Below are 10,865 nucleotides of genomic sequence, written 5' to 3'. Positions count from 1 at the left end.
TAAAAACGTGCAGCTACCTCCCCTTGCCGACCGTCTGTACGAGGCCTTAGTTTCATGATTCTGCTGTGTGCAGAATGTGTAAAACCCAATCGCGCTATTCCTTTAAATCGGCTAAATACATTCTGGGAGCATCAACACTAAAGGAGTCAAATTTTCTGTTCAGCATCAAAGCAGAACGAGAGAAAATCTCGTTGAACAATGCGGTCGGAGGAATCTCCACTGCCGGCTATTGTATTCAGCAGCCGCTGCTCCCTGAATACCCAAACAGTGTCTAAATCTGATAATCTCAGATGGTTTTTATAGTGACTTTTGTCAAGCTGAGTGGTTTCAAGCTGAGCAGGACCGCCAACGGCTTAGTTTGGTCAATTCAGCAGTAAATAGTACAGGGTTGGTATTCGAGGTCTAGTAGACTCCTGGTCTCACCTTAAAGTGACATTAAACCCTCAGATTGTTTTAACATAAACCAATACTGTAATGTGCGCCTTACTGTAATCCATGGTAGTTTCCCTTCTCTTTGCTGCTCTTCCTTTTAAATCCGTATCTGTTCTCATGCTGGGCAGAACTTCTGTTTTGCAGCAAGACTGCCTTGTCTCTGAAATGGATACATGGTGTCTGTGTGTACGTTGCAACCTGAGCCAGCACTACAGGAAGAGGCACTCAGCTGCAAAGGGAAGTTCTCCCCAAGCATGAGAAGACATGAGGATTTAAAAGGAAGAGCAGCAAAGAGAAGGGAAACAACCATGGATTACAGTAAGGCACAAATTACAGTATTGTTTTATGTTAAAAAATCTGAGGGTTTAATGTTGTGTTGAACTCCCAACTATTTTTTTCAATAATGAATCCAGTTTAAACAAATATACATTGCCCAGCAAAGTTTTTGCCCGAGCACTTAGTCATGTTTCCAACCAGCTCCAACTCTTGGCTCGGCCCTGAACTTCCTGTCCAGTACAAGATCACAAGGGAGAGAGAAGTCTCCAGCAGCTGTCCATCTACTAGTAGAGAAGGGAGGAAGGAGGAGTGGAGAGCAGGGGAATGGCCTTGCCTTGCTGTGTTTGTGCGTTTGTGGAGACGCACGCTGCTTACTGGCACACACAAGGGTGACCCCAAAGGACCCTGCAAGGGAGAAGAGCGACCCTAACACACAGGATGTCGGGGCCAGTGCTCTAGTTTTAGTGCACTCAAATTTTTAAACATCAAGGAGCAGCATGTATTGTAAGTGATTTCATCAGCATTTCAAATAGCTTTAATAAGATTTCACCCTGCACTATGCTATCACATTGGGGGCTTATTAGCCTCCTTGTTAAAGACATCAAATTAAGTTGAAAAAGATTTAAGTACAATAAAATAAAGCGAGACTTGCATGAAATTCAAGCTCTGTACGGTCGGCTTTATTCAGCCTTTCGCTTCCGATTGTCTTTTATGGTCTCAGGTGTTAAACAGAATATTAAATGCTTGACATGAAGAGCTGGCCATAAGCTGCTAGGATTTTGTACAAACATTCAGGCCCGGGTTTACACCTGTGTGATCCGAGATCGCGCGCAGATCCGTGTGAATGCAAACCACACTTGCGGTGCCATTAATTTCCAATGGCATCCCAATCCACGCGATTGCTGAAAATGGTGCATGAGCCTTTTTGCCGTTGTTCCAAAGAGGTTCCCACCGTACTCATTACTGGTATGTCCCTTTTTAAAGTGGGTTCTGCAGTGAAGGTGGATGGCGCCACGTCAAATCCAAATAGTAAAGTATATCACCGATACCCCAATGTAAAATGTTCAACGGGTGGTCATTTTATTGATGTACTCGCATCTCGTCATAAAGCAACGTTTGGCGGCCGCTCAGGGTCCCTTCATCAGGCATGACCAGATGAAGGAACCCTGAGTGGCCCCCGAAATGTTGCTTTATGACGAGATGCGTGTACATCAATAAAACGACCACTCGTTGAAGATTTTACTTTGGTGTGTCGGGGATCTACTGTACATGTTGCCGTTGTTGCTGCGCGGATATGACACTGTTGAAATCAATGGGGCTGTTCGGCAACCGTGGCGCACAACCACCCCTAGCTCCGGGACGCAAAGATGTGAACCGGGCCTCATACTAAAAATCTGGTCAGTGCATTCGATAACGCCGTCAGAGACTTGACAAATGTTGTTCAAAATTTGGTTTGATTCTAATATAAATGAATGGAGTTTGTCGAATGAAAAGCACATTCACTGTTAGAATTTGTTCGTTCGAGAAGAAATTTCCATCCTGCTCCTTTTTTGATTTTTTTTTTTTTTTAATCACTTTGGTCGAAATCGATGACCCCTTTTTTTTTTTTTTTTAATCACTATGGTCGAAATCAATGACCCCATTACAAAAAAAATCAAACATTCTAAAAACAATTTTTTTCAGCAAATTTCTACTGGCCGTGGTGGGTAGGCGGAGCTGGGAACCGGGTCATAAGCCCATTTATTATATGTCAGGGGATCTGGGGGGGGAGATCTCTGCACCCAGCACTGAAATATCAGCACCTGGTGGACTGGCTGTGCATACGCAAAGCAGAAACGCATTTTCCTTTTGCAGAGTACTGAACAGACCCCCTTCCGCCCACCTAATCAGTCACAGCTCCCTACCACCCACGGGAGCAGTGTGTCACAGCAAACACCGCGATGACTTCCACACAGCGCTGATGAATAAACATAGCAGTTGTGTCTGTTTGTAAATGGAGGGGTGTGTGAGAGGAGGAGGAGGCAGATGGCTTTCTGTTTTTATACCGGGAGGATTGTCATCTCTTGAGTGAGATTTGCCATCGGCCAGCTTGGTTTGACAGGAATTAGGAGTTGGCTGTGTTCACCAGCATAGCGGAGAGGGCTATTTGCGCAGTCAGGTAGGAGGATCTGTGTATACACAAGGTATGAGCTGTGTGTTTTTTTTTTTCTCTGATTGCTCAGATTACTATAATGAGGAAGCTGTTGGATCAGAGTCAGGAGTACGGTGAGGATTATTGGAAAGGAAGCAAGCGATGTACAGCACTAAGCTACGGATATAGTATGAAGGAAGTGGAAACCAAGCACACCACAATGCCAATGCACGCGTTTCAATGCCAGTCCAAGGTACAGATGTGCACCATTGGAGTGTTGTGGTGCAGCTTGCGGGGAAAAAAAAAAGGTGGTCGGTGCGTTGGCAGTCCATGCAAAATGAATAGGTTGCCTTCGTGCAACACATGGTCACATGAGTGCGGTTCCACGCTGAACATATGGAAAGGGGTCCAACAACTCCCTGATCTCGGTTAAGTTGGTCATACACAGGGTTGAATTTTTAGAATTCAGGTAGAATTCAGGCGTTAAACCTAAAAAAACTATTAACAAAAATGTATTAAAAGTGTATCATTCAGGCCAAGTGCATACTTGGGCGATGCCAGGACATGCGTCCCGGGACTGCTCGTTTGTGTGCGGTTGCACACAGCGTTTGATTATCAATAGGGCTACATCTGTGCGGCAATTGCTGAAAAATGTATCTTTTTTGGTGACACGCGGCGTCCGTTTTTTTTGGTTTTCAGCCGCGATCATCTGCGATTGCATAGCGGGAAACAGTGCAATCTGCCTGGCGCGACTGAGGTGCCATCAGAAACGAATGGCACCTCAGCATCTGTCAATGCTAAGCCTGATGATGGGACCCTGCACGGTCCCGAAAGCGCTTGACCCGGTTCTGAATAAATTAACATTTGGTGATCCTCAAAAGCAAGGGTAGCCAAACTCCAGCCCTCCAGCTGTGGTGGAACTACAAATCCCATGAGGCATTGCAAGATTCTCACAGCCGCAGACATGACTCCCGGAGAGAGATTCATCATGGGATTTGTAGAGGGGCGGAGTTTGGCTACCCCTGCTCAAAAGGGTTTTTGGTGCGCAGGTGACGTTCCTTGTACGGTCAGCACTGTCATATGGCTACGCCGACCAATCAGTGCGCCCATTGCAACCATTATGTCACCTATACAGCCTCTGGGTCTGTGTTGTAAAATCTCCAGGTTCCCCGACAATTATACCGGCTGGATTGGGCGGCAGATTACGGTCATCATTAGTAGCAGAGGGACCAGGGAAGCAGGAGGAGGTCGTTGTGATTCAGTTCACCGTTTTCATCTTTTGTTGAAAAGGTGAACGATCCCTTTAACTAACATTGCCACCTTGCAGACCGCTGCGTTGGGAGGCCGGCCAAACTGCAGCCTTGAAGCCGCTCCAACTTTGGATACCTTCTGCGTCCAAAGCTTGGATGCACACAGGGCCTTCGGAAACTTCAAGAGAACAACATTTTTAATTGCTGAGATTCTGCTTTAAAAATACTGGCAGCAACATGATTGGCTTTTACGGCCAACATCACCATTTAACTTCGGTTGGTATAAATCAACGCAGTGATCTGAGGAAGCCTGGCAGCCTTAGCAGGAAGCAATCAGAGTGTCAGATAATAGATGTTACAGCAGAGAACCTAATAACAGCGTGTGCAGGGAGGGACGCGGGGAGGGCCTGCCTTGCTAGAGGACAGAATTGTTGGCTGTGCTGAAGGTGAGAAGCGAGGATGATGAGTCGGTACGTTCTGAGAGATGAGTGTATGTTCACTGTGAGACGCAGGCAGTGATGATTGTATTCCGGGAGGGATGAACCCTACAGTGCAGCGTTGGAGGCGGAAGAGAAGCAGGGTGAGATGTTCCAGAAGAGCAGCAGGGACGGATGATTAATAGGTTGTGAGAGAGAGGCTGGGAGAGAATTGATCGAAGGATGAATTATATGTGCTGTGTTATCATCTAGAATTCAGCCCTGCTTTTGCAGGAAACAAGGTACGGTGGTTACGGCAAGCAGGATTCACAAGCAGCGGTTGTCCTGAGTATGGAAGGGACCGGGGAGTGATGGATACCGGTGGGGCGTAGCATGGGGATAACTGGGGTGCAGAGGTAGCTGCGGAGGGAGGACTGCAGGCACATACTATAGGTAGAGGTGACTCTGCTGAGGTGGTGGAGGTTTTCCAAAGCTGGTGTGAGCAGAGGTGACCTCTTTCTAACAGGGATTTAGAAGGCTTCTGTGAAAAAGCCGGAAATGTTGCTGTGCATTGATTTTATTTGTTTCCAAATGATCAGCAAAAGGCTGGAGAGTCGGAGATTCCATCTATACATGCAGCATCGTCTTAGGGAGGTCTATTATATATACAGAACTCCTGAACACTCTCTATAATGCTTGGAAAGCATCATGTGATAATGTGTTCATGTCATTTGTACAAGACGGGTTTGTTGTCCTTTGTTTTACCCTTTTATATCTTTTTTTTTTCCATTCTTCATGTATAGTAAAGCGTTGTTGGGTATGATGACAGTATAGTGAGAGGAATAGAAATGGCAGGCAGTGTACTTGAAAAGAGGGATTAATTGCCTGAGGCTTAGAGCTGACTGTCAGGGAAACAGCTAACTGCGCAGTTGAGATATAGTAAAAAAAATAAGTGTGTGTGTAAATATATATATATATATTAGGGGATGCACCGATACTTTTCGAGTACCAATGCTGATACTTGGCATTTTCATGAGAACTACCAGTGTTGCAGCTGGCACCGGGCTCTGGCGCTCCACCATTGTCCTGAAATCATTAGTCTGTATTGTTTTACACAAACTGTCACATGACAATAAACAAAAATGTATTGTCACTTGTATCTGTGAGGACTTGGGCAAGTACCAGTACTCGTACTCGCAAAAATGGTATCTGTGCATCACTTTATTTATATTTATAAAAACAAAATCATACAATATAACAGATGTACAAATCCCAGGAGCTCCGTGTGCTCCTTACAAATGACAGCTGCCTCCTAATTTTTGAATTTTTCTCTAGTCGAGTCTTGGAGCTGGAAAAGTATCTGTACTTGGTATCGGTGCATCCCTAATATATATATATAATGTATGCGTGAACTGTCTTACTTGACAAGAGGTTTGTAATTCTGTTCAACCAGCTATATGCTCTAGATCAGCCTTTCTCATCCAGGGTTCCATGGCACTCTAGGGTACCTTCTGGCTTCCTCAGGGTTGCCTTGAAATTTTCACACAGCTTCATGCCTCTGATGTGAACGGGGGCTTCTGATTTGAAGTGAATCTTCTACTGTAAGTGGGGGGACTCAAATGTGAAAGGAGGGGGGCTCCTTGTATAAGGGGCACTCTCAAGTAAAAGGTGGAACTCTCATTGTGTTCTTGTGTGGGGTGCCCCTTTAAAATTCATACCAGACCGCTATCTGCGATAATGGTCTGGTATGGATTTTGGAGGGAGCCCACGCCATTTTAGGGTTTTTACATTGGGGGTGCCTCAAGTAGGGCTGCAACTAATGATTATTTTCATATGGATCAGTTGGCTGATTTTAAAAAACAAATAAATAGCATCCTTAAGGTCTCGTTCACACCTAGGCGTATTGCATATGCGCGTCTGTCGCACGTTTTTTACCGCGATTCGGTCTCGTGGGAGCGAGACCATTGAATACAATGGGATTTATATTTTTGAGCGTTTTGTAGAGCGTTCGTCGAGCGTAGAACGCGCTACAAAACGTTCAGGTGTGAACGAGGGCTCAGGGCTTGTTCACCCCAAATGCAGACCAGATCTGCATGAGTTTCTGCACACACAGTTCAGTGGGCTGCGTCGCGTTTTTGATGCGTTGTGGGCCATTTTTGGTAAAAAAAAATAAAAAATCAGTTTTTTAGAATGGGCTTTTTAGTGCGTTCCAGGGCAATTGGATGCGCTTGCATGCGTTCCAGAGCAGGTAAAATAGGGCTGGCTGCAGTTTTTTATACCTGCTCTGGAACGGAACGCTGCGGTGTGAACTAGAGCCCAAAATACCATTGGAATACATTGGACGCAGTTTTGATCCGGTCTGTATCTGCTCTGCTCCTGGAACGCGCTTGGTGTGAACAAGGCCTCATTTAAAATAAATACACAAATGGAGTGTTACAAACACAAAGTTTGCTTTGGAATAAAACTGCATGCACAATTTTTTGCAAGCGATCACACTGTGGGTGGGAGGCGTGTTTGAGGTGCCATTGAAATGAATGGCACTGCAACGCACGTCCTGCAGCAGAATTTGTCAGGCCGAAACCAAAAATGACTTTTTTTCCCACCTTTTTTTATATATATATATTTTTTAATGATTGTATTGTAAGCACATGGCGCTTAAACAGCTTCAGCCCGGGAGTGATTAGTTGGTTGCAGCCCTAGCCTCAAGGTTTTGTTTACTTTTAAAGGCTGCCGTGGCTTAAAAAAGGATGAGGAAACGCGCTAGACTCCTCTGTCAGACAGCACGGCCAGATTGGCCCCACAGCAGTTAAAGCCAAATTGACGTCTCGCACAATTTCCTTGTTTTGTAGTCCTGTACCCCGGCGTGTTATGATTTGCCTATATCTCTCACCTTGAAAAGAGGGCCACCGTGCTCTTAAAATGTTGGTGCAACTTTTTTTTGCTGACGTGGGGGTTTTACTTCAGAATTGACCTCTTAGGGCCTGTTCACATGATATCAGGTCCTGATCTGCAGACGCGTTGCTACTGTTGCAGTGCGTTTTTGATGCGTTCAAATGTAAAAAATGTTTTTTAATTTTTTTGTATGTTAGCTGCAGTGCAGTGCGTTTTTGATGCGTTTTGCGTTTCCGGTCCGTTTCCTGACCGGGCAAAATGTGACATGCAGTATTTTTTCTGTCGTAACCCGAACGGACTGCGCATGTGAGAACTGTAGCCCATAAAACACATAGGGATACATTGGGATGCATTTTTAGTGCAGGAGCGTACGGATCAGGTCAGGACAGAAAACGGACGTCGTGTGAACAGGCCCTCAGTGTGCTGGTTATGGCTTCATTATTGGATTTGGCATGGCACCACCATTAAGCCACGCACCCACCCATCACAAGGATTACTTACGGCAGGGCTGGGCAAACCCCAAGAGCCAGGTAGCCAATCCTTCCTGAAATTTACAGCTGGCATACAACTTTTGAGGTTTTCTCTCGTTTTCAATGGAGCTGGCTTCTACAAGAATCCTGCTGGCTCCTGGTTGGGACAGACTAGCGCCTGAATTCAAAATGAGTCCACACCTGACTTTTATGGATGTCTGTGCAGTTTGGTTTGATGCGTTATGTTGTGATTTGTGACTGATTTTTGCTAGGAAATGCCTTTTTAAAATACAATTTTCTCTCGGTGGAAATGGTTCTTCCTATTCTCGCACTCCAGTGCTCTATGCTGGCGTAGCTGAGTAACCGCCACACCCCACATTACAAGTGTTCTCTATGGACTTGTATTGCAAAGAGGAGGGGGCCTAAGCAGGCCTTTTATATTCACTGGGTCTAACTCTGGTGTCTGTTGGTTTGCACGGTCATATGTTGTCAGCTGTTGTGACAGGAAAGTGTAGGGATCACTATCAAAGTGGTGGTTATTAGTGCCGAGTCTGTGACTTCCTATCTATTTTTGTGAATTCAATTTGGCTTTGTGGTAAGGCAACCTGATCACTTACCTCCCACCAACCTGGATTTTAGAGGAGGGAAGCCATCCTCCTTCTATGGCCTGTGAGGGTTTTCAGTTACTCTAAGGCCCCGTTCACATGTAGCGAATTATCGCGCGATTTCCGCTGCGCGATATCGTGAGAAGTCGCCGGCCAATGCTATTCAATGGAGCTGTCTTAACTCCATGTCGCTCGTCGCTGTCGCAAGTCGCTTCTACCGGACCCTTTTTTCGGCGGATTTTGCTTTTTTTCTATGGAGCCCGACAGAGAAGGTCGCGCTACAGTCGCTGGATCGTCGCCCCGAAAGTCGCGCTATCCCGGCCGCTGCAAAAGGTATGTCGCTACGTGTGAATGGGGTCTAAGATGGTTACAAAATGAACAGCCAATGCTGGGGTTTCTCTCTAGAATGCCCAGAATGCTTTTCAAAGTCAGTGACAGTGTGCTGTATGAAAGATTCCTTTGAGCAATAAAGATTTAATACATATAAAAGATAAAAAACTTCAGTTTATAAGCTTGTACACTCAAAATTAAATTGGCCGAAAATCATTATTTAAACTGTTTCTTTACCAAAATCCTATTACAGTTTTAGAGACATAAAACTGTGTATAAACTAGGGATCCGCCGATACCAGTATCGGTATAGGGATGCACCAATACAAAAACACAAAAAATCCCCAGCTTCACCTGCCAGCCAGCCTGCAACCAAACAAATAGCCCTGTCAACAGTATGCGTTAAAATCAGAGGTTTTAGTTGCACAAACCTTTGGCCAAAAGTATGTAGAAGCCACACCGCCGCGCCAAGGCACCTCTGCAAAGTGTCGTCCTAACTCTAGAGTTGACAGGGCAATTTGTTTGGTTGCAGGCTAGCTGGCAGGTGAAGCTGGGGATTTTTTTTGTTTTTGTATTGTTGTAAGCCTTCCCAATGTGCTCCCTGCCAAAAAGGCTGGTTATAGATTCATGCAGGTACCATTTTTTTCTAGTATGCACCGATACTGGTATCGGCGCATCCCTATACCGATACTGGTATCGGCGCATCCCTATACCGATACTGGTATCGATGCATCCCTATACCGATACTGGTATCGGTATAGGGATTGGTGCAGATACTGAGTATTTGTTAGAGTACTTGTACTCACCCCAAATGCTCCTACACTGATACTGGAGCTTCTGGTCAGAGGAAGATCTCCCTCTGACCGGCAGTGCCGAGGGAGCATGGAACCGGCTTCCTTCCCAATCAGGAAGCTGGGTGGTGGATTATGACCTGCCTAGTGATTGACAGGTAGGTCGGTTTACCTTGTTGCTTGGCAGCCTGGCTTCCTCACCAGTCAGGAAACCGGATGGCACCTCATGACCTGCTGCCCGACTTTCTGATTGGGTAGGAAGCCAGGCTGGCTCGACAAGTGAAGCCGGGGTTCTTTCAGTGCATGGAACCGGCTTCCTTTCCAATCAGGAAGCTGGGTGGTGGATTATGACCTCCTAGCGGCTTCCTGATTGACTGGTAGGTCGGTTTACCTTGTTGCTCGGCAGCCTGGCTTCCTCACCAGTCAGGAAGCCGGATGGCACCTCATGACCTGCTGCCCGACTTTCTGATTGGTTAGGAAGCCAGGCTGGCTCGGCAAGTGAAGCCGGGGTTCTTTCAATAGAACACCAGCTACCCAGGCAATCGGGAAGCCGGGTGACGGGTCATGATCCGCCGCCCGGCTTCCTGATTATCAGCTCATTTGAAGAGATGTCACCAGCACACCAAAAATCTTTTCAGGATAACCATGTGTTCATTTAATAAGAACCATGGGGCCACGCAGGGTCCCCTAATCAGACTTATCATTTAATGTTAAGCCTGATGAAGGGACCCTGCATGACCCCAAAAGCGCTTGTTTTTACTTGTCATGGTTCTTATTAAATGAACACATGGTTATCCTGAAAGGATTTTCGGTGTGCTGGTGACATATCTCTTCAAATGATCCATGCAACTAGCGGTGCCATCCAGTCACTGCAAGCACCCTCCCCTGTCGTTGGGGAATCTGGTAAGGAGTGCAACAAGTCTCTCTCTATTGCCTGATAATCGGGGCACAAGGCACAGTTATCGGTACTCATTACCGGCGAGTACCGAAAAAAATATCAGTACTCGATACTGAAAAATCGGTTTTGGTGCATCCCTAGGATAAACACTTACTTTTTTGGGGCCCACATTGCTCATAGCTCCTGAGATGCAGAAATGACACAAAATCCAGCATACAAAAACAGTTGAAAGCCTGCATCCCTCGCTTCCTTACAGATGGAAATCTTCTTTACTTTGCCACTAGATGGTGCTGTGCAGAGGTATATTATATTATTTTTTATACATAGATATATCTATCTATATAGATATAGATATATATTATATATTCTCTCTCT

The 10,865-nt window shown here is 45.7% G+C and overlaps 1 protein-coding gene across 1 annotated transcript in view; it reads left to right on the top strand.

The window, feature by feature from the left end:
- Nucleotides 1–10,865, top strand: part of MADD (MAP kinase activating death domain) — a 101,031-nt gene that overhangs the window by 5,230 nt on the left and 84,936 nt on the right. The gene's annotated exons all lie outside the window — the stretch shown is intronic.

The sequence above is a fragment of the Nanorana parkeri genome, unplaced genomic scaffold, assembly GCF_000935625.1.
Source record: "Nanorana parkeri isolate BGI_ZX_2015 unplaced genomic scaffold, ASM93562v1 scaffold562, whole genome shotgun sequence".
Taxonomy (NCBI): Eukaryota; Metazoa; Chordata; class Amphibia; order Anura; family Dicroglossidae; genus Nanorana; species Nanorana parkeri.
The sequence above is the reverse complement of the archived record's forward strand: the minus strand, read 5'-3'. Positions and strand labels throughout refer to the sequence as shown.